Below are 24543 nucleotides of genomic sequence, written 5' to 3'. Positions count from 1 at the left end.
CTCAGTTGGAGGATAATCGTATTCACATGCAGCTGTGGTTGGTTTAAACGCACCACCGCATCGTGTCTCACCATGCGATGCCGCACACTGAACTAACGCCGCTTAACCACAAACAGAGCCCGGGACACGGAGGCTCCTCACACCATGTCCCATTGATAGCCACAAGGGGACAATAGTCAGTATAGGACATGTGTGTGTCTGCTGGCCTAATACCAATTCACTGTAAAAGGCTGTCATCCATGGTGGTATACATAGGAGGGGGAGTGTGTCTTCAAGTCAGTGACAAACTCATTCCAAGAGACACTGCATGTGGTGTGGGAGGAAGTTTTGTTCTGCAGCTTTGACTGAAACTAACCTCCCTCCCCTCTCCTCTCCCTCGCCTTCCCCTTCCCCTTAAAGTACCACAACTATTCAGAAAAGAGAATAAAGAAAACCTGAATAGAGGAAGAGAAAAAAAATGGGGTCCCTAGGCGAGAAAGAAAAGAAAAACAATGAAAGAAAACAGAATGAAAAGCAGCCAAAGAAAAAAGGAATGAGAAAAAGAAGGACAGAGAGAGGGAGGGGAGGCAGAAAAAGATACATAGCAAAAGAGCATAAAGCAGGCAGAGAAAAGCGTAGAAAAAATACTGAAAAGCTCTGAAAGAAAGCAACATTTCAGTGGAAATAAATTCTAAGAAGAAAATGAAAAAAGAAATATGTTGAAGAGAAAAAGGTTAACTTGGAATTGGTCAAAATGGGTTTGAAAATTTAGTAAATATAAGAGAGACTTTGCAAATACCAGAGACTGTGAGCTATTTTTGCATTAAATGAACATTCACACTAAATTAGACTGTGTGAATCCCAACACACACACACACACACACACACACACACACACACACACACACACACACACACACACACACACACACACACACACACACACACACACACACACACACACACACACACACACACACACACACACACACACACGTCTTGTCTGCATGCATTCACAGTTTACTAGACAAAAACTCTACTGGAACAACTTCCTGTAATCTAATCTTAATAATAACTTCAACCTCACCTTACACCGTAAACATAGTCTCACCTAAAAGTGCAATGATTTCCCAAATGTAAACAATTTTTAAGCCTACTGGGATACAAGGTGATGTGCAATCAGGTTCTGTCACTACCAGTGTTGCAGAACAAGGCCACGCACGCATGCACGCACACTATTTGAAGCTCCTGTTCATAATATGTTAAAGACCCAAACTGATTTGACCTTTTAAATTGAATACATAATTTGACCTCCTGTGTTTTACCTCACATTACTCATAATCAGTGCGCCTGTCATTAGTATCAGCGTTAATGCGAAGTGTGTTTGTTCCAGTGAGATGGGATACGTGTTTGTGTCTGTTTATGCCACTGAAAACATTTAACCTTTCAAATGTGTTGTAAATATATTTTCAAAGATTAAAATATTTGTGCAAAAACCACTGTCATAGTCATTAATCATGTTCCCTTTTACTTGTTGACAGCATCTGTACATCATGTGTCGTTAATATTGAATGACTTGTAGCTTTTAAGACGAACAGGATAAGATTTATTCCTTTAATACTTATAAAACATTCCTTTAATGTGCATGCTGCATGAAATAAATGCACAACTGGTGGGAGTTTACTTCAAGATTTAAATAAATAGTTTGACATTTTGAGAGATTTGTTTTATTTGCTTTTTTGTCTGGGAAGAAGATAGTAAATAAAAGCTATAGCCAGCAGCCACGTAGAGGAGGGTGGAACAAAGACTGGGAAGAGGCTTTTTTTTTTTTTTTTTTGCACAACACAGTCCAAAGTAACAAAATCTGCCTGTTAGCATGTCTGAAGCTCACTAATTAACACATTACATGTTGTATCTATAATCTAAATTAAAGTGTGAAAGCTGTTATGTTACGGAGATCTAACTTGCTTTATTTGTTGGCTACTGTCTATGATATTTAATTAAATATTTAAAACTACCCTGTCATAGAATACAGATATCTTTCTTTACTTTAATAGAATGGTGGCTTTTTAAAATCCATTAGACCATTATTAAAGGCAACAGTCATTATATACAAAGAAATATCCAGTGGCTGAAAGAAGGATCTATGTTATTTTCTTGATATTTTCCCTAACAACTACAATCAGTTTATTTATAAAGCATTTGGCCTGAAGAACAAGAAAATAATGGAATTGAAAGGATTATGAGTATAATGCAGCTGAAAGACTTTGCTATACGTTGGACTTATTCCCTAATTGACTGTATTTATGTGACTGCAGTCAGAGAAATGTTCTCAGTTCTCAGTGTTTGTGGCCCGCAGGAGGTTCACTGGTACTGGTGATGTCATGGTCAAGAATCTGATATTGGCTATCAGTAATACAATCTGTAATTGAAAACACTGACCTTCCAGCTCTTACTCCAGCAAAGATGCACATGGCAAACAATAATAATTGTATTGGGCCAAATATGGAAGGTCATGTAATGAGTACCAATAGTTATACCCTTTGTGGTTTACATTTTAGACAAGTCCAGTCGAGTCAAAATGGATTTGGATAGCTTTAAAAAAAAAAAAAAAAAAAAAAAAAAAACCCTGACCCTGACCCTCATTGATCACACTGTTATACATGTTATTCAAATATAAAATAGAATACAGTAAAAATGAAAATGAAAACTATGCATTTCAAATATTGTATTGCACATTATTTCAATATAGAAAACAACGAGATGAACGTCATATATACATCTTACCCTACCCTGGATTAAGTCTGCACACCATTGTTATTACATTGCAGAATTATGATACAATAGACTGTGTTCAGGCAACATTCAACATAATGAATGCAAAAGTAAAATCAGGTCTAAGGTACATATGCTAGTATATCAAATCAACAGATCTGTTGTCATTAGAAAATATTTGGAACCATCAATGATCCTCTGGTCAAACTGATCGGAGAAGGCAGGCTTTCGCCAACAATGTGAGCAGGAACCTGTGTGTAATTCAGACTGTATCACTGTGGAAATGGGAGAAGCTTTAAGAAGATCAACCATCCCGACAGAAGCAAAACTATCATCGCTTCAAGCAGAATGACCAGATGGAAGCCATTTCTTAGTACAAAGAACATCACAGCACACGTCGAGCTTGTCAAAAGGCACAGACAGGTTTCTCAAACCACGACAAACAAGATTCTCTGGTTTGAACTTTTAGGTCCGAATACCCTTCAAACATCACGTCTGGAGAAATCCAACTTACCTTCATCAAACTTTGCTTGTGCAGGCAAGGGGAAAGGGCAGAATGTCCAGAGACGAAAGTTCTGAGCTCCTTTTTCCAGTTACAGCTGCTAGAACAAAGTAATAGTGTAGAGATGTAACCACAAATTATTTTATTTTGGTCAGTAAAACAAAATTGCATATTTTCAAAAACGGGTTTTGAGATCAGAATGATTAATATATGTCAGAGTTTGGGGCAACATATTAACTCAAGCTATTGTAGGACATGCAATGTGAAAAGGGGTGTGCAGACTTTCTGGCTTGACTGCAAACGTGTGACGAATGGTAATGATGGATAGTGTATTTTGACTCATATAGTGTAGTATTTTTGAACATGGTTACAGTCACAATAAAATTAAAAAGTGATCTTGATTGTTACATTCAGTCAGAGTAGTGACTTAACAGAGTAATGCTATTGTGTTGTTGGTTAGTTCATATATTCCAGTCATACAGACCTGTATCAGCACTGCATCAATAGAGACAGAATATACCAGCATTTCCTTTTAATAATGGAAAGTGAAGAGTTTGTTACAGACCTACAGCTATTACTGGACCAAATTAGACTCCAGACAATATTTAGATATTTCAGGCTTAATTGTTCATTTTGTTCCACACTTAATTTCTCACCATAAGGCAGATTTTCCTGATTTCATATTGTTGCAGGCATCAGGCAGCAAATATTAATCTTATGCCGAAACAGCCTCCTGAAGTTGGTTGATGAGTGTTAGTGTTTTGTATTGATTCATTTCATGAGTAGTCTAAGGGTAGCGTTAGTTGTGATATGAAAGCAGTTTCTCAACATGACTGGGCTTCCTCACCACTGCTATCTGTGCAGCTTTTGTTCAAAATACATTGCATCCAGATTATTCTGTTACCTTTGTGGCACATGCACGGAATCAAAAAGAGAGGAATCAGATGAGAGGATGTGCATGCCGAGAATAATTTTACTTTTTTGTAAAGAAAGAAATAAAATAATGTGCTGCCTGTCTGTGTAGTCTCTATATACACCTTAATATACTGTATCTATAATTAAATAAGCAGCATATGTAAAGGCGAATAATTGTCTCACATTGTTGTCTCATTGTCATTGTTGACTTAAATGTTGATCCTCATATGCATCCGAGTTAAAAATATCATTTTAAAGAGCCGTCCGCTTTGAGATAACGCGTGTATTTTATGGATAGAAGTCAATTAACGCTTCCATTCCGACAAAATCTTTCATATTCGAGAGCAACACAGCTTGGACATTGTTTTACTCGTCTGTAGGATTTGTGACAATCTGTTTGTTATGACAATCTGTTACATCTTGCTCTCTGTCTCAGTCCTACCCTGTTCTCTCCTTCTATCCCCTAACTCCAACTGAAACAGCGGGAAGCCTCCACCCCTAAGCCTGGTTCTGCAAAGGGTTTCTTCCTGCTGGAAGAGTTTTTCCCTTTCCATGGTCGCCTGTGCCTGCTCATATGGAATAGTTTCTCTGCAAAAGTGCCTTAACACGACTGTATTGTATTTGGTGCTGTATAGGTAAATAAAATTGAAATTAATTCTTTAGTTTTTGCACAAAATTGTTTTAATATTGAGTCTGTGCTATAGGTATTGATCTTGTTTTGTAACCCCTAAAATTACATTTATTTAATAAGTTAATACCATTTAAATGGAAATCAATGTCACATTTATTTTATTCACTATCCACACAATGAAGACATGTTTCTCATAAGTGCTGAATGTTTATGGACTTACCAATTGCTTTGATCAGTTGATGCATGGTTTATGACACTAGATTTGGCTGACACGAGCAAAAGTTAAAATACCCCCCCCCCCCCCCCCCCCCCACCCCCCCACCCCCGCTTTCCCCTTTTTCCCCCCTGAAAGTCAATTTGAATGGAAAACAAATCGTCTCTGGTGTCAAGGTCTTCCTCTATCCACCCTGACTATGCCACATTATGTCAATTAATCAGTACTCACATTTAACACCAAATTGTAGCAGACCTTTCTTATAAAGTAATAATTGAAAAAATATTACTCAACCAGCCTTTTTGAAGTCAATCAAGCAACACATCAACACTTTACACAAATGTATGCATTTTTTTATGCAGGTGAAAACTTTGAAATAGTTCTCATGATAGCAAAATGTAGCACTCAGTAATAATTGTTTTATTGAGAACATTCAGCAACAAGATTAGATTTTAATTTCTTTTTTGCATTATTTAAAAAATAATTGCGCTCACGGTTTAATAAGAAAAATAAGCGTCTTTGACATATTTTTTTTTCTTTTAATGTTCTGTTCATATGACAGTGATATTAATCAAGCACCATTTCATTAACTAACTTCCAGTTCTGTTTCATTGGGAAATTGGTGGACATGGTAGACTTTGGTGGATCGGTCACCTCCCCACCCAGCAGCACACACTGTACCAAAATAAAGGCCTGGAAATAGAAGCCCATTGCTGTTAATTGAATCATTAATCAGTTTTTGATCAAATCTTGACATTAACAATTGAAGGTAATTGGAACATGAGTTTCACTGATTCCCTCCCTACTGAAATGATGGATCTTCATTCTAGTTGCTCTTAACTAATAAGAACGTTGCTACTAACATTAGGAGTCTTATCTGTATGCTACACTTAACCCATCTGCATTTCAGTGGCTCCATACGAGGAACACAGACTAAATCTGATCAGCTGGCTGATGAGCAGCCACAGCTCACTAACCTACTGTACGTCATGCTCACTCAACTTTAACAAACAACAGGATTTGTGTGTTGTACAACTGTATTTGTATGATATGGGATTGTGGATTATTTGTGGATCTAAAAGAAGCTAGATATGATTACAAAATTTAACAATGAAATCTTTAAAATCAAATCAACTTATCAAAAACTTTTGTTGGTATTTAAAAAAAATCAATAAAATCAGAATTAATAAGAAAAGTATGATCTCTGAAAAGTTTGCACTCAATGCTGAGTTGAGCCTCCATTTGCATAATTTCAGTACGACTACAGAGGAGCAATGCAGTGATCAGCCTGTGGCACTGCTGCCGTGATATACAAACCATGGTTGCTTTGATTGTATGCTTCAGCCCTTCTGTGGGTGGCGTCTCTCATCTTCCTCTTCACAATAGCACATAGATCCTCTATAAGGTTAAGGTAAGGGCCGTTGGCTGGCCAATAAAGTACAATAATACCATGGTCAGCAAAATGAGCTCTTGTCCTCTTTGAGAAGCAGTAATCACATGCTGGTTCAGGCCAGACGCTGCTCCATGCCTTTAAAGAGCCGGTTTGCCTTTCCACAGGTCTGTTCACACCATCTCCAGTGGAAACCACTGCATGGACTCAGGAATACTCTATCAAATCATTCTGTCAATCCACAAGTGCATTGTGAAATCTAGATCATTCGGTCAGTCATGCACACTCACAGTCACACAAACAAGCAATATATAGATTCTTGGAGCAACTTTTCACTTCTGAATTTCCAAAAATTTGTCATCTGTCTTGATGGAAGTGGGAAGGAGGCCTCAAAAGATAGTAAACTTGGTCACTTCTAATATCTGATATACTGTCTATAATGTATTGTGAATAAAATCATTCTGGTTTTTTTTCACATTTTACAAGTCAAACCAACCTTTTTGACATTAAGATTGTGTTTTGTTTTGTTTTTTTAATCTCATGCCATCTTTCCATGTAGACATGGTTGATATTTCATGATTCTGGCACCTCTATCAGGCAGCACAACCCTGGACTCTCTATTTGTACATATCAAAGTTACCATTGGAGTTCATTATGCTCTGCTGGTGAAGAAGACTTAACACAATCTTGGAAAACAGTCTCATGGAAGGTTGATTCAACCTGCGGTGGCCCCAAGTCTCACCGTAACATTGTCACTGAACAACTCAAACAAAACATCCTACTACACAGCTTCATCCCAAATTACTTGGCTAAAGGATGTATTGGTTAATTTCTCAGTAACACTTAACAGAAAATTGGCTGAGAAACAACTCATAAGAGTTTATTATGTTGTCTGATAATGTCAACAGTCAAAATTATCTCAACTTGTTTTGAGTATCTACATTTGAATGTAAACAATTTAGAAATGTCGGTTTAGTCTGGATGGGATGAAATACATAATATTAGAAAGAAGGATTCTTGCTGCATCTTCTTTGTATACACAACAATGAAGGAAGTGATGTAAAGGATGTAAAAATAGTTCAAAGCCTGTCTCCTTTTCCATTTCCTCATACCTGGCCTGTCACTATATGTAGTGAGCGTTGGAGTAAGATAGTCGATTTTAAACAGCTGCTCTTTTGGATGCAGCCTTCAATAACTCCTCCATCAAAAAAGTGAGCTTGTTTCAGATACTGATGAGCTGCTCAGCAACCACTATCTATATATATTATACTGACCTCTAAACTTTTCTGTTCGAAAAAGAGTCTGATTTACTCATATGGTCAACAGTGTTGATGAGCTTCTCGAGTATCCATCATGTGAAACCATTGTGTCACAATGATGCCAATACTTAATTGAATGGAATTGATGCTTGTTTCTTTTATTTTAAAAAAACAAACCAAGTTGCACATATTGGTTGGTACGAACAAGTTATCCAATCTCTGGTAGTGCATGATCATCTGGCATTGCTTTGAAAAGTTTCTTGTTATGACAGTAATGGTTGGTTTTGGTAGTTTTCAAGTGCAATTAATGTTCAAGGTGGTTGATCTTGGATAACTGCGAAGCTTCGTCTGAGCCCCTTCAGATCAGCTCGATTCTTCTAATAAGTTAAGCTTGAAAGTTTGCTAACCAAGGTTTGGAGTGGGTCAAAGTAAAATGGATTTAATGCAGGTGCATGACTCTCTTCAGATTGAAAATAAAAAAAAAAAAAAAAGGATATTCAAATCAGCATGCTTCAGTTCAAGTTTGATATTGTGTAGTACATCTTCCATCCTGTTTGACTCCTTAGAGACCCTCTAATGACAATGCCACACATTACCAGCCAACCATCCATCCACCCTGAAAAACTCATTGGACAGATCACCAGTCTAACACAGGACAAACCCAGAGGCAGACAATGTCGGACTCGAACCATGGAACATTCTTATTATGAGGTGAAAGCGCTATCCACTGGAAAATTGTGCAGCTGGCTATATATATTCAAAACATGGATTTGGACACAAACAAGAATCACCGTTATGTCAGTGAAGACCTCTCAATCCCACTCAAGCTGAATAGTTTGACCACGTGGATATCAGATCATTATCAAACTTTTTGGGGGCATTTTGACAACATAGAGCTTCCTTTCTTAAGTTGTATCATATATTGCAATACATGGAAAACTCATACATACATACATACATACATTGCCGGTTAGCTCCACTTATTAATACCAGCAGGCTTTAGAAGACTTACCTTACCTTCCAACGTACAACATTCAAGAAATGGCGTCTTCTTTCACAAATGTGCTGAGTAACCTAATGTCCTTGAATGGATCCACCAGGCACTGAAATAAAATTTAGAAACATATTGTGTTCAAATGAAACAAGAGTGAAAGGAAGACTTGGCATGGCTCATCTTGGCAGCTTGGGTAGTATCTCAGGAGAGCCCTTCCATCACATTGTTTGTGGTTCTTTGGTTTGGTTTGGCCTGGATGTCAGACTATGTCTACAAACTGAAACTCAGGGTGGACATTTTGCTGGTTATCCTAATGACTTTCAGAAAAAAAACAACAACAACAAAAGCAACAACAACAACCGCCTCTGTTTGCTTGAAGGTCAGATGCACACAAGTTCAACCCAGAAGATTACATTTTGCACATCCCTGTGTTCTTGATGGGGTAATAGTTTTTTGTATTGTTGGGCAAAGGTTGCAGATTACAATATGATTTCAATATTTCAGCTTGATAAAATATTTTTTACAATTCCATTGTCATGGTGCTCAAAGAAATCTTAAATCTGCCCAGTGTTGGTCAAGTCACCATCTGTCACACTGTCATATAGAAGGAAGGCAGACCCACCTTGTCCATCTTTATATATCCTCAAAGGCCCGTGAAGACATCTGCATGCAAACTGAAATTATACAATGTAAATGTGGACTATATATTACAGCTGACCTCTACTTGCAGACTTTGAGCTTTGGCAGTTACCATGAAGTTACCCATAATAGATTATAGGCTGTTCCACCAGTATGGATCAAGCTGGTTGACCTGTCCGGTTGCACATTCTACAATATATTAACATCTTTTTTTCTTTTTTTTTTAAGGTTGTTTTTTTTCTTCCTTTGTAATGGAAGCAGTCGTTATACCGCCCCCAACAGGTCAGGAGTACCACTGGTACCAAAACAACTTGAACCAGCAGAAGTAGCGTTTGCTTCAAAGGTAAAGCGACATTAAATCTAGTCTTTGGGGACTTCAGACATGTGAAAATCTCTCAGTGGAATGTTAAGCTTTGGGAAAATCACAGGCAAGTTCATTTAAGATCATTATTTTGTTTTTATAAGTGATCGAAAATGATAGTTTATGACACCAAACCACATTGCTCAACCACATTAGTTTTAGTTTACACCAAGTGGGTAATTTATAGTACAATTTTGGATTTAATTATTCTCTTAGCATTATACAATATTTTTCCTGATGCCTTTTGGGATTTGTAGGCATTAAACATATTTTACTGCGAGTTCGATGTTTTTATTGGAATATGTATTTATATGTGGTCTGCAAATGTTGTTACATTGATGGTTTTGCATTTAATTTATTATTATATACGTACATGTGCCAGATTTAATAACTTTTTATCATTTTTTCATGCCCGTTTTGGTGCTCGTTAGAAGCTTTTGATTTTAAGGTCCTGATGTTTTCTGCAACATTTGATTAATCTCTTTTACACCACAAAAAAAATTCAGCTCTAAAAATGTGTGTATTAATACATTCTTTTATAGTTGTACCTTCAACTTATGTCTTTTTATATCGACTTCTTCATAAAGGTGAATGCGGAAAGGCGTCTGACCCACAGCTTTGCCATGTCAACACGGACCAGATGAAGTACAAGATAAGGATCCTCAGTGGTTCAGAAACTGCTGGTTGTGGGGCAAAGCAGCAGAAGACTGACAGGTACTGTATGCGAAGCACACTCCTTCACACTCCTAAAGGATATCATGGCAATGAGAAGAAAGGTGGTTCCATGATGAAATTTCTCAAAACCAGAATGATCACAATTTACAATTATTTTAATGAGTGTAAGGTGTGTAGAGACGTATTCTTGTCAAATGTGGGTGGAAAGATCATTTCACTAAAAGCAGTGATGTCAAAATTGCAGCTCAGGTGAAGATGTAGAAAAGAGGGATGAAGGAAATAAAGAAAACTGTCCTTTTGCTTGTCATCAAGTAAAAACAAAAGCTACCCAGACAGTATTACTAGTTGCATATTATACACCAGGAGGCATGCTAGGTCATATGGACTGCTATTTTAACTACCTGCACTTGGTGCCTTTTGACTGGTAACTGAAACCAGAAAGGCAACATGACCCCAGACTGGGTGGCTGAATCAGAGTGGATCAGGACAGCATGGGACAGTGTTCTTTAAGGTCTTGGGATAACTGGTGAGTTATTGATGACAGTTAAAGAAACATAATAAGAACTACACTCATTGGGGCCCTGTATTCCCATTTAGGAAGTGACAAAATCCAAAAGCCTCAGAAATCATTGAGTAACACAATCGGCGTTAAGCCTTCTTTGTTGCAATTTCCACACCGAATGTGAACCCAACAAACTTTTTATATGACACCATGGACTCTTGAAGACATCAAGTATGTAGTTTCAAGAGGAAGAGATGTGTGCAGCAGATTGTCACACTTCTCAGTGGAGGATGGGTCTGCCTCGCAAACAGAAAGCAGAACAAACATGAGGAACTGTATTAGTTATGCAATCAGAGACATTACACGGCATTGCAGGCAGCGCCAACAAATACTTATATGCATATGTGGCAGTGTTTCTCAACAGAGTTTGACAAAATTAGTGGCCAGTGGCATGCAGCATTTCCATGTTTTATCTGTAGGTAAATATTTGACTGATGCCCATCCCTCTTTCCATCCATCCATCCATCCTTCCATCCTTCCAGACATCCATCTTCTGTCTTGCTTTATCCAACTGGGCTGCAGGGGGTTGTAACCAATCCCAGCTGACTATCAATGAAAGCCAGGTGCACCATGGGCATGTGACCTGTCCATCACAGGGCGAATGCAGAAAAACAGCCAGCCACAAACACTTTCACATCGGCAGCTAATACGAGAGTCACCGGTTGACCTCAAATACATGTTTTTGGGTTGTGGGAGGAAAACCTGTGACAACCCACAAATGCGTAAGAAGAACATGCAAATAACTCCAAGTTGAACCAAGGATATTCTCACTGGTAATTACTTCAAAACCATGTAATCCTAGGTGGATGTTTATCCCGGTATTCATCCCATCTCATTTCTTTCACCTTTACCCGATCTAGAAAAAAAAACAAAAAAAAAAATCTGGACAACTAGCCCGAAAGAGCACTCCGAGGAAACTGATAACACACTTTAATGTCAACGATGCCCACAAACACAAGACAAAAGTGGCAGCAGAGAACTGATGGAAGGACATTCAGAAGTCAGGTGCTGTCAAGACGCTGTAGTCTTTGCAAAATGTGTTCGTACCACTTCTTTCTGGCACTGCTGAAGAGTTAGTATGCACAAAACCGAAAATTATTTTGTATAATTACACACAGAGGGGGAAAGAGAGGAATATCAGTCTGCTTTTGGTTTGACAACCCCTCGCTGGCAGAGGATTGAATCCTATTAGAAATGTCTTGCAGTGCGCCCTCTACTCTGCCTCCCTGAGTGCTTCCTTCTGAACTGTCTGAATAAATAAGGATACATAACCAAAGTGCACATGCGTAAAAGTACGTAGAGATCAACTATTAGAACCCAGTTAACAAAACGTGCTTTGACGTCTGAAATCATTTAGATATACCTCCAACCTTTCCCAGGTTTCACAGGAAACAAAAGGTACTTGGATCACACATAAACCAAAGCTTGACTTTTATTACACTTTTTAGAAGTTTCCTGTCCCACCATATTTCTATAAGAACTTGGTTTTCACTACACTCTAAATTATCATACTCATTAAATTAACACATCAATCAGCTCATAATTCAATGCTTTTGGTATCAAGCTTTAATCCCCCCCCAAAAAAAACAATTAAAGCTATTCAGCCATATTTTTCATGACCAGATATAATTACAGGCATGCTCAATGGATTATCTGCCAACTGTTTTCCATAGGCGACCGCTGTAAGTGTGATGTTCTTCAGTACTGCTTCATTTCAGACCTTAGTTGAAATAAATGGCCTCCTCTAAAGCCTTTCATTCATCGCCATCATTGTGTATGCGTTGGACTTCTTCTTATTCATACCAGAAAACCAGAAAAATACCAGAAAATGCAAAATGGGTAATTTGCAGTCTACTGTAGTATTTTGCACTAAAATAGAGCAAACAGGAATACAAATGGAGAATAAGAAAAGACAAAAGGATTTCCAAATGCTGCGAGTCTGAAAATTATTTTCAGTGGTGTGAGACAAAGTGCTGAAAAGAGAACTTCAGATACTGCAGTTACTAGCTATTTTATTCAAAAATATTACTGCAAATTGGCTAGTTACTTTAGTTACTTTTACAAGCGCCTATTTATTTTGAGTTGCCGATGTCTTAAGAATGCGCATGCAGTTGTATCAACGGGACACAATAACTGAGCTGTTAATCTAATGTCTCCCTCATTCAATAAGTTCAGCTGAAGTTACATCAGGTTTTATTTTTATTTATAACAATGGTGATACTTGACTTATTGTATATTTGCAATCAATACAATAATAGTAGCATTGGAGATGTAGTTCCTCAAAATGAATAACTGTTTCCATGAGGACTGAAGATGGTTGCATTTTCAGCAACATGTAGGAATTAAAATGGTAAATGGACTTCACTTATATCGCGCCTTTCAGCTTCCCCAGAGTGCCTTACATAGTTCATCACGTTCACCAATTCACACACACATTCTCACAGCATTGGTGGCTGCAGCCATGCAAGGCGAAGTGTCTGATACAGATCAGATTACATTTTCAATAACATAATTAATACCTATCTTTGATAATTATTAGTCATTATCGATAGCCAAACTGCCAAAACCCAACATGAATTGGTGCCCCGTGCACAGACTCTACAGTATATTGCATAAAATGGAAATTCACTCATTGTATAATTGATTCCCTTTGTCAGTGAGGTTATAATATCTTTCATTTATTAGCTAGCTTGTCTGTAAAAACCTTTTTTGTTTTTATATCTACAGACAAACTGTTTCAAAGTATTTGTGGTCGAAATAAACATGGCCGCTGACCTATTGTCTTTTTTTCCAACCTTTGGATCATTTAAAAAGCATAAGTCGGCACTTAAGGGTTAAAAGACCAGCCAGGTAAGATGATACAATGCTTTTTATTATTTTGTAGGTGAGCAAAAGCATCTGCTTTTGCTTGAACAGGTAGCAAATGGAGAGAGGGCAGCGATGGAATAATGGGCTATATTAAATATAGCATTCACTATATGAGGGCTTTTGCTTGTTTTTCATGAAATGTCAGTTCATATTTTTCATTACTCTTATAGCACTGTCCAGTCATTGCATTATATATATATTTTTTTTGGGATAACCTCTTGCAAGGGGGCTCACTCATAGTGTGCCTGTTTCCTGAGGATTTAAGAGGCAGATTACTTCCCTTCTATGGGTTGAACATGACACGACTACCAGCTCTCACACTGTGTGAGATAAACCAAAAAGGGCTTAGATCCCCCACTATTGCACTTTGCCTCTTGTTCATGCAGAGAAGCATAAGACGGGGAACCTGCAGTATTTTGTGCGAAACAAATCTATAGTGAGTGATTCAAAACAAAGATGTTGGGTCTTGTTGATTTTGTAGGAATAAAAATTCACATAATTACAACATTCATTACATGTGTACATTTTTAAAATTAATTTTCTATTACCAACTCCATGTCACCAATGGTGATATGTCATTGATCAAAAAAAGAAAAATGGGGGGGGGGAGTATGGCAGGTTTTTTGAATCAGTGAATCAGTAGCCAATGCAATGGGACACTGGGCATTATTCCACTTCCCAGAAGGTAATGTGCATCTTTAGCCATTTTCCTTGTAGGTGTCGTCATCCCCTGTAAAGTAATGATGAAGGGAGGTGGAAGATGAGTTCTTTGAAGGTCTGAAGACACACTTCCCCCTCAAGATAAAACACACAGGCACTCAATCATTATTTGTTGAAGCTTCGCTCGGCCTGAAACAGATTTTAAGGGCTGTGAAATACTACTGTGTTACTACAAGAATTGACTTTACATGAATACATTGGCTTTTTTCTGTAGGTCTTGAATAGTGCTCTCTCTTCTCTCTCTCTCTTCTCTCTCTCTCTCTCTCTCTCTCTCTCTCTCTCTCTCTCTCTCTCTCTCTCTCTCTCTCTGCCTGTTTCAGTTTTTGAGTAGCTTCTTGAAATTCAACACACCTTCTCTGTTCATTCTTTTTTTTTTTTTTTAAAGAAATGAGTAATTCTTCCTTCGTCAGACCGAGCAGCAAAGCAGCATGGATTCAAGAATGAAAACCATAGCTGCAGAAATTAATCAATCAATTAGGATTTCATGCATATATTTTCATAAAATCAAAGCTTTTTACTATTATGTAATAATTATAGCTGTATTTTCTGCTGGTTTAATTTTTAGCAACACATCTGTTTATGTAAATATCCCCATGTTTTCAGCCACACAAGGTTTAAAAGCCTCTGCAGAAGTGGAAATTTCACGCTGACAAAAAATACTTATTTGTAATGTTGTGTTGTTAAGAATAGTGCCATTTATATGCTTGATTTTACAGAGAGTGGCAGCAGGTGGGCGATTGAATTGTGGAGCCAGTTTGGAGGCTTTGTAACCATGTGTTTTGCTAATATATCCAGGAGATGGCGCTAGTGGGTTGTTTGAAACGTGACTTGACGTTAAGTAAAAAAAAAATCAAGTGCAAGTGTCTCATCTGTTTTACAGTCGAGAGTCAGATAAATGTAGTGAAAGATTGAGGGGGGAAAACTGGCAGAATCAATGAAACTCATATAATTCAATTTAAAACAAAAGATGTCAAAACAATCGAGAGACAGATTGTGAAAATAGAATGTTACGGCAGGACAATACGTTTTTTTTATTTGTTTGTTTTTTTAAACAAAGGTGTGCGTTTAAAGGAGATTTAAAAGGTTTGATGCATTTCCTCTCCAGCATGTCGTTCCACGGCGACAAGGCCATGACATAAAAATCCCTGTCACCTTTGGTTTTTACTCCTGTCCTGAGCATCATTAGCAGAAACCTGCATGAGGACCCGAGGCTACGTTTTGGTTCATATGGAGTGAAACCATTATTGATGTACTCTGGACCCAGTACTAACCGTGCCTTTGAAGTTATGACTGAAATCTTAAAATCAATTCTAAAGTGTACCAGTATCTAGTGAAGCTGAAAATGTGGTTGATGTGTTCTGTTGCTGTGCAGTCTGGCAGGGGAATATCTTATCTTTGCACTGTGTTTAATTTGACTAGACATAGATTGATGGATAGATTGGTAGAACATTTATCAACACTTAACCAGAGCAAGGCATACAAACATTTCCACATATATCTAAATATCAGGAACTTATTAACAACTCTTTATCATAATACATGCTATGTATTTTAAAGTCGTGTGTGTTCATTCTAATACTGCAGAGTTATCATTGTCTTGTTGTCTATAGTGTATGTTCCCCACTTTGTTATTAACTGACAAAAGAACAATGCTTTTAACAAAGACAGGATTCAAAGCAAAAGTGTAAATGTACAAAAATAGACAGCTATTCATTCAAATGTTCAACATGGGGAACCCACTAAAAATAATTTTTGGAGTCAAAGCCTAATTTTGATTTCACCTTCATAGTGTATAAATTTACATTTAATGAGCATTCAAGGACTTAAGTATTGGAAAAAAAACCAAACATGGCAGAGTGTTTTGGCCTCAGCCATTGTATGAAAGTGAATATGAATGATGACTCACTTTCTGTCTCATGATATAACGTTCGTTAAAAAAAAAGTTCATCAATAACACTTATATTTGAACATAAAAGCACGAGTATTTCACTTGTGGAGTGACCTTCAGTTTTCGCCTACTGAGAGCTTATTTGTCATTTAAAGGTGAATTGACTTACGAGGAGACTAAAATTTAATAGATCTGAGTCAAGCAACTTCAAAAAAGTGTTTTTCTTTTTCTTTTGAGAGCTTTTCTTTTTTAAGAAGATGTCTTTTCACTTCCAATTCCAAACTGTGATGCAAATGTGCTGCCTCTAAAATTAGCTTTGGGTTCAGTCAGTGCACACACTTAAACACCTGCCACATGGTACATCTTTACACACGCCACACACTTCTTTTCACCTGCCATCAAGGAGGTCAGCAAGGGACATGTTTAACTCACACATGCATTCCGAGAGACCCTCACCGCTTGTTGTAAGCCTGTAATCAACAAGTGTGATGCCAGGGACATTATCAGCTTGCACTCAGGTGTCTGTAGTGATGGATACCTACTTTTTTTTTAACACTTGTTGGTATGGTAGTACTGTAATTATGATAATTAGAGCTCCTGTGATTTCTCATTGAATTTATCACAAACTAAACATGTTAAAAACTCAAAGCTTTGTCGTATGGGTGGGGTGCGCTCCGGATAGATCACCAGTTCAGCACAGCAATGGCTATGGCTCAGCCATTACACAAGTTAGTAGTAGTATCCTCTCTGTATCTCTGTTTCTCAGTTTATCTCAGTATCAGTTCCTTGCATGGCAGCTGTTGGTGTGTAAACTATTGTGTGTCCAAATTAGTGAATGTGAACGAGCATGTAAATCTGGTGTACCCTGAGAAGCTCCACGCAGGCATACGTAGGCAGGACATAAAAAAACTTTCACAGTAAGGCCTCAACATGCTATAAAATTTAAAACAATTTTTCTTGTTATAAAACAACAATTCTGTTATAATTCGACATCACTAAGCTATTGAGTTTACAACTATACTAATCAGCCAACCAGACTCTTTTTCTGTGGCACTGTCATACAAAGACTTCCAAACACAGCAAAAATACAACACAATAACATGAGTAAACACTACTTTAAAACCCACACCAGCCTCCATAAAAGGCAACTAATGACAATGAAAAGACAACAAGAACTCTGGAATGCTTGCTGCAAGACTTGAAAAAAGGATGAAAAAAAAACAAAAACTGGGAGCGTAAGATATAAGTAAATGTTTTTTGTGGTTGCCTATGATGTAAACAATGGATGAAAAAGACGGCAGTCAAATATTCTTGTTAATTAATAGTGTTCAGAATAGCCTATACTCATCATGGGGTGTTTTGGGGCGTATTAGGGAAGAATTTTAGTGATATGGCAGCACTGTTCTTATCTGACACACTGATGAGGGCCTTCAGCACGCACGCACGCACACACGCACGCACTGTGACAGTGAGTTCAGCTTCATGCCCTCCTTCTTACTTTTATCTTAACGGGCTAATTAAATGATGGCAAGTGGTGCAGTCAGTTGGCCTTATTACTACAAACTAATACATCAGATTTGGTATGTAATTAACGTTAACAGCTTCATAGCCTTTTTAATTACTCAGCAGTTACTCAACATTTATTCAAAGTGAGGGCATTTACTGACCAACCTTCAATGTTATTGATCAATCTAGTATTTATTTTGACTGGTCACTTGTCACACGCAGGGATATTTGAGATACTCAGAAATGCATTGAAAAGAAACAATGAAGGTGCAAATCTAAGATTCACGCTGTGGTATTTACTGATCGACGCCTGTAAATATTCTTGCAGAACGATCTACAATTAATATTTGGACAAATCCAAACCAATTGATTTTAAAAAAACAAACAAAATCCTCACAATTTTTTTTGGCAGTACCATGAAATGGTCACCTAAAAAGTATTTTCACTGTAAATTGGAGACCCTTTGTGACCTAATGCAAATGCAGTATTTCCTTGTTAAAGCACAAGCTTACTTTAAGATGTATGTTTTCCCTATTATACCCATAAACCCACTTTCTACTCAAGTTACTTTGTTGCTTTGTCTCAGTATCATGCTTAGTTTATGTTAACACAACTCTTTGTCAGTAGCCCCTAAAGTCTCTCTCTAAACTGTTCACCTCCTGCTGTGCACAATATTGCATTACAGGCTAAAACAAAAATAATAATAATGTTTCATTGTTGTGTTGCAACTCTGCAGGATTTGATCCACTTAAGAAAAAAAATCCACTATGTTGTCGGAGGTGTGTTCAGGAGGCCACTAGGGGGAACCCAATCCATCATCATATGACATAATTCACTGCAGTCTGCTCTCAGATGTGGGTGCAGCATAAGATGGTATCTTGCAGGGGTGGACGTAATAGAAGAAGCCACAGTGCATTGTAAAATGATCAAATGTGAGGGCTATAGAGTAAACACCAAATTAGTGCAGCTTCACTGTTCAAATGTTGCTGACACTTTTTCAGATACAGCATAATTTACATGTTTGATAATTTTAGGTATTGCCGCGTCCCCCTGGGACTATTCAGCTCACCTGCTAATGGTAAAGGGAAACATTCTAATCATTTTATCCAGAGAGCAATGCTGAAAAACTCAGATTTTCATGAGCTGTCTTTACAAAATCAGGGAGTCATAGATAAACTCTGTGCTTTCATGCCTGATCTGTTTAAGGAGGCTTTGGCGTACATGAGACTGTACTGAGACTGACACTAAACAGATGAGGCAGGACAGAAGTAGAAAATTCATTGGTCTGGCTTCTTCCAAGATTCAGCTTTGCACCGCAGTGTGACAATAACCTTGACAGGGGACTACTGGACGCATGGAAGAAGTATTATTTCTGGGAAAGAAAAGATAAAAACTTGAAAGCCACCAAGCCTTATTTTCTGTTATAAAATGAAGGGTGATTTTATTTCCTGCTGCTGATCGGGCAGAGCGTCTTTGAGATGGTATTGCTCACAACAGTGCTGTCTGGGGATTGCGTTTCTCTGCATGATGTCAGGGCCTGCGGCACCCAGCTGTGCGGGTGCAGACCTGTCCTGCCCATGACTTTGCTGTTGATTTACTCTTTTGGCTCCTTGAGGAGTCACTGCTTTTAAAGCCAAATGCAATATTTATGGTCATGGTGTCAGGGACACTCTTCTGAGTACACACGTAGCAAAAAGAGGTCGTCTAGTAAAAACAAAGAAATGGTGTATCACTGAAAAAGTTTATGTGCACTAACCTTTAACTTTAAGGGCACTGGTGCACATGAGCATTGTTACAAAGTCTAGCATGAAAAAAAACAAAAAAAATATGAGGCAAGAACGAACAGGTAATGTTAAATTTTCACCCAGAAAACACACACATTAACTTAATTGTACTACTTTTGGTACACCTTATTGCCCCTATTCCATTTTCTAATGATACCAAATATCAGAGATTATTTCCAGATCAAAAACTTGATATGTTTAATAGATAAAGATAAATTGTATGAAAACACAAAGCTGCAATGATTTGCACTTTAACCTCATAGTAACTGGATCTAAGCGTGCTTCTTGTTGCACTTTTTCAGCCGGGCTTTCAATCAAAGTCGGTGTATTTAAAAAAACAAAAAAGGAAAAAAATACTTTCTAATAATAAAATTATTCCGTAAAGTAGGTTTTCATGTCGCCATCACAACATTCCACAGAGCAGGACTGATTCCTTCTCAGTCCACTCAGACAGTATAGTTTTACATGGCTTGTTTTTACATTATTTAAGCTTTATTTGATACATGCAACTGTACTATTACTGCCAGTAATCATTATTCTGATGACTGATACTGAAGTATGGAAACAGAAAATCCTTTAAAACCCTCCCTTGGTTTTTAAAAACTTAAAAACGCAGCCGATCTGCCCATTAGTGCTGTTTGCCTGTGGCTTGATTGGGTTTGATTTATAGTTTGGTTTTCTTTTACTGTGTTTGACATCAGTTATGTTTATTTTAGTGACATCATCTTTTCCAGCCTTGACCTTGCTGTTTCAAAAGGACCACAATAATAAAAATGAAAAACAAAATAAAAAAAAAAACCTTTCTATGAAACAACCGGACTGTTTCTTAGTAAGTGCCTGTTCATGCTGGACATTTTTACTGCTTTGAAGGATGAGGCTGGACAAATTATTTTCTTAATGCTCCAAAATCTCTTGAAGGAGCAAAAAGTGAATTGTTATGACTAATGAGACCCTGTTTTCTTCTGTGCCTCAAACTATCCTTTTGTGTCACTGCTGTAAAACCGTCAATCCAGAAGACACTGAAGGTTTTGCCAGTTTTTTGTACACTGTACTACAAAAAGTCACTATTACCGCAAATGTGTATTAAACTAAAGCAAAGAAAAATAGGCTGTGTTTACTGTGGTGAGTTTGCCAAAATCTACAATGTCCAGCCCACTGCAACAATCTAATGTTGGAAATCACCTCTGCTACAATACTTCAGTCATTTGACTTTCATGCAGGCACTTAATTTGATTCATTCCCCTTTATTTGGCACTCACATTTGGCTTTTAACTTGCTTTGCTTATAAACATGAGACCCGGTTCATCCTGTCAGGCTTTAACGTGACATCAGTGGTGACAAGGCAAGTAAAAGACACTGAGCTTTTGTCTCTGCCCTTCTGATTTAATCTCGCACCTGTTTGCTATGCAAAGCCTCAAGAAGGGCTCTTTGATATGGGGATGTGCGTGTATGTGTGTGCACGTGTGCCTCTAACACTCTGATGCAAAATGTGATGCTATCACTTGCATGCATTAACTAATCTGAGCTCCGGGGGTGGCCACGAGTTTTGGATTTTGTTTATTTCTTATCTAAAGATAGTATAGAATAGCTGTATAAATGGAAAAAAACAATCTGTAATCACTCAAGTGTGTTAGTGATTAGCTTTTTTATTTTAGTCTGTCCTTGACCTGAAAGGAATAAATAATAAAACACAGCTTTTTCTTAAAAGCAGAATTTATGAGGGGATTCATCTTGAATGTTTTTCAACCAGCAAGATAAAGAATTCATGTAAAAAAAAAAAAAAGCTAATGTTATAGTGTTTTCACTCATATATGGAAGTGTTTATTGCTATTAAATGACACAGAGCCCATGGTGTTATAGACCTTGCCTGTTGGCAGCCAGTACAAATTGAATCATGACCAAGACTAGACTGTGTGGCAATTTGGCACAGACGCCACTCACAAAATTACAGGCCATGCAGTGTGTTGTCAACAGCTAAGCTTTTCTTTTATAGAAGAAATCGCCATAAGAAAATGAAATAAATATATGGAGCGGCACAACAAATTACCACCAACAGTCACTCATTGAGATTGTTACGTCTCAGACAGAGAAAGACAAAAAATTGCACAATTCTGTCCCCTGACATTACATTTATGATATAATTAACAAATTGAGCCTTGTTTACAACTAACCTTGTTAAAATCATTCCCAATAAAGATGGGTTCGTTGTAGTAGCTGCATGTTGAGTCTGGGTTGTCCTGACTGATACCATCATAAATACTAATTCTGTTCTTAACATGTGTTGAATGGTGACATGGTGGTTCTATGTAAAGTATTTACGTGTTGCCTTTTGTGCTTTCCTTGATTTAGTTTGTAAACTTAAATGTCTGGAAATTTCAGAATTTTTTCTGACCGCTTAGAGTAGCTTTCTGACAGAATTTACATGGAGATGACCTGTGTTTTGTCTCTGGACGCAGTGATACTTTAAGATCTTCCTTGTTTAAAATCACAGATCAAACAATAAGTTGTGGTTAGCAGTTGTTAATGGTTCAAGCTCCTTTTTGAAAAAAAATTAAATTTGAGTCCTTTGCTCAGAATTCATCTGATATAAAGGCTACACAGCCCTTTTCTGATGTCTGATTTGCTATAATGCTACAGCGAAGCCAAACGCTGATGGCACACCCACTGTTACAGCCATAAAAGGAAAAGCAGGAGCCTTCAAAATATAAGTGATTAAGATTTTCCAGGAATTCTTTAGAAAATATCCTATCCTGGCTTTCTTTGACATGCAAATCTAATTCTCCCAAAGTGAAATGCAATGAAAGTTAAACAAGCTTGGTAAGAGTTTGACTGTACGTATTAGTGAACCTGTCTGCTGGTACATGTTACATGTCCTAATATTAACATGGAGTTCAGTGAAACTTCTTAAATAATGTATTTAAGCAGTTAAAGTCATGGCAGAGGCAGTTGAAATTTCCAAGCTTTCATATTTGTATGAGCTCAGTATTTAACCTGTGTCAGGACATAGTTCCACTCCCTTTACTTTGGCCAGTTTAAGTCCAGTCAAACAAACAATCTTGTTTGATCTTGATACAGCAATGTAAGTGGATATGTGCTAGATCCAAAATCCACAACCAGAGACTAAAGGCAAATATCTCCCAGTGTCTCGTACTTAGGTTGTACTTTGTAGTCTCTCTCCTGACAGAAACTCTATCACAAGGCATCTTCAGGCTATTGGTAGTCAATAGGCCCCTGTGCTATGTGTGATGTTGTGCTGCGGGCCTAATTCTTGGCTTTGATAAGGTGTTCACTTACACGCTTAGAATATATCAGTTTCAATTTTTTTTTCTGCATACATCTTCAGCAAAATCCCCCTTTTCTCCCTCTTGTCATTGTCAACCGGTGTGACGAAGGAAAATGAGGTCATTGTGACGGTAGAGAAACTCGTGAAATTAATATTCTAGGGTGACACCAATGCTTTGCTTGTGAAATATCAGATCTTTTATTTTTACTGTCAGTAGTCGCCTCGGGACATAAGAATAAAAGGCCATTTAGTTGAATACATTACAGTGGAACCTACACGTTGTTCAATGCTTTGATATTTGAGTTGTCATCTTAACATGTGGTCTACCTACCTGTGTGTGATATGCTGGATTACAGTTGTTTGTCATGTTTGATTGCGGGTGACTTTGTTTTTTCTGTAAAATGCCAAATGGAAAAAAGCCAGTTCCTCATCATTTTAAGGCTCTGGGTTTGGTATGTGGGTGTGAGTGGGTGTTCAGTGTAATGTTTTGTGAAATGAAAGATCTTTGAGGGCATCCCGGGCCTTTCTTAGAGGTTATCAAGGGGGTTAAAAATAAAAACGATTAGGAGCCTGCTCTGAAAAATGTCCATGTTTAATTTATCCTTGACAAAAGAGAAACATTCTCAAAGAAACTGCGGCAGATCACAAACAATATTGCACATTTAAGTTAACATTTCAGTTGGATGATGCAGCATGATGAGGTGTTTAACAGCTGACTGGTGTAGTTGACGTTTGTGAGGAATTATTCTCACAGGAAGATGTTCAGCCTTTGCATTAATGATGCTTCAAAAAAAGGACCTAGATTTTGAATTCCTCTTTTTAGATGTTTCATTTTATACAACTATATTGATCCAGAAATGATAAAACTTTGTGGCAAATCTTTAAAATATATCTACGTCAAGTTCTGACTATGCTTTTTTTTAGCTGCCAAGTTACTCACAACAAATATAGATAGATTTTGTCGCTGTGCTGTGCTGTGCTGTGCTGTAGATACGGTTTATTTTCACATCCAGGTCACTGGAAACTCAAAGAATGTGAAAAAAAAAAACAGTGGAGCACTTTGCATAACTACTTGGATTTTCATCTGATTGTTATTAGTCTTCTGGGTTCTGTTTCACACAGGAACAAAGCTATTTAGACACCTGTTCTTCATTTCTGGGCCGATAAAGGAGGATCCCACATTCAAAGTGACGTTTGTTTTATCGCTGTTGCGGATTTTCTTCTGAAGGCAACAGAGTTGTCATTTCAGCCCCTATTGGATCATGCAACTGGATCCGTGCATACCTTGTGTTGTACAGTTAATGCGCGGTTAAGGAACGTGGGAGATTGTGAACATGGCGGCTGCTTCAGTGATTGATGTGGTGCTATCAAAGCATTGGCAGTAAGGCAGCCCTCGCCCTCTTCTCACTTAAATAGTAGTCACATTGTACCTCAGAGCAGGTTGGACCGATCAAGTGTGCAATCTGTGGGAATGGCAATACAGTTTTAACATTGATTTCAAATGTTGAAAGCAGTGCTTTTGCATAGCCAACGCTCATGGGAAAAATAGCCTGATATAGTTCACATAATTGTGTGACTGTTAAAGCATTTTGCCGTAA

The sequence above is a fragment of the Blennius ocellaris genome (assembly GCF_963422515.1).
Source record: "Blennius ocellaris genome assembly, chromosome: 11".
Lineage (NCBI taxonomy): Eukaryota > Metazoa > Chordata > Actinopteri > Blenniiformes > Blenniidae > Blennius > Blennius ocellaris.
Note: the sequence above shows the minus strand (reverse complement) of the source record.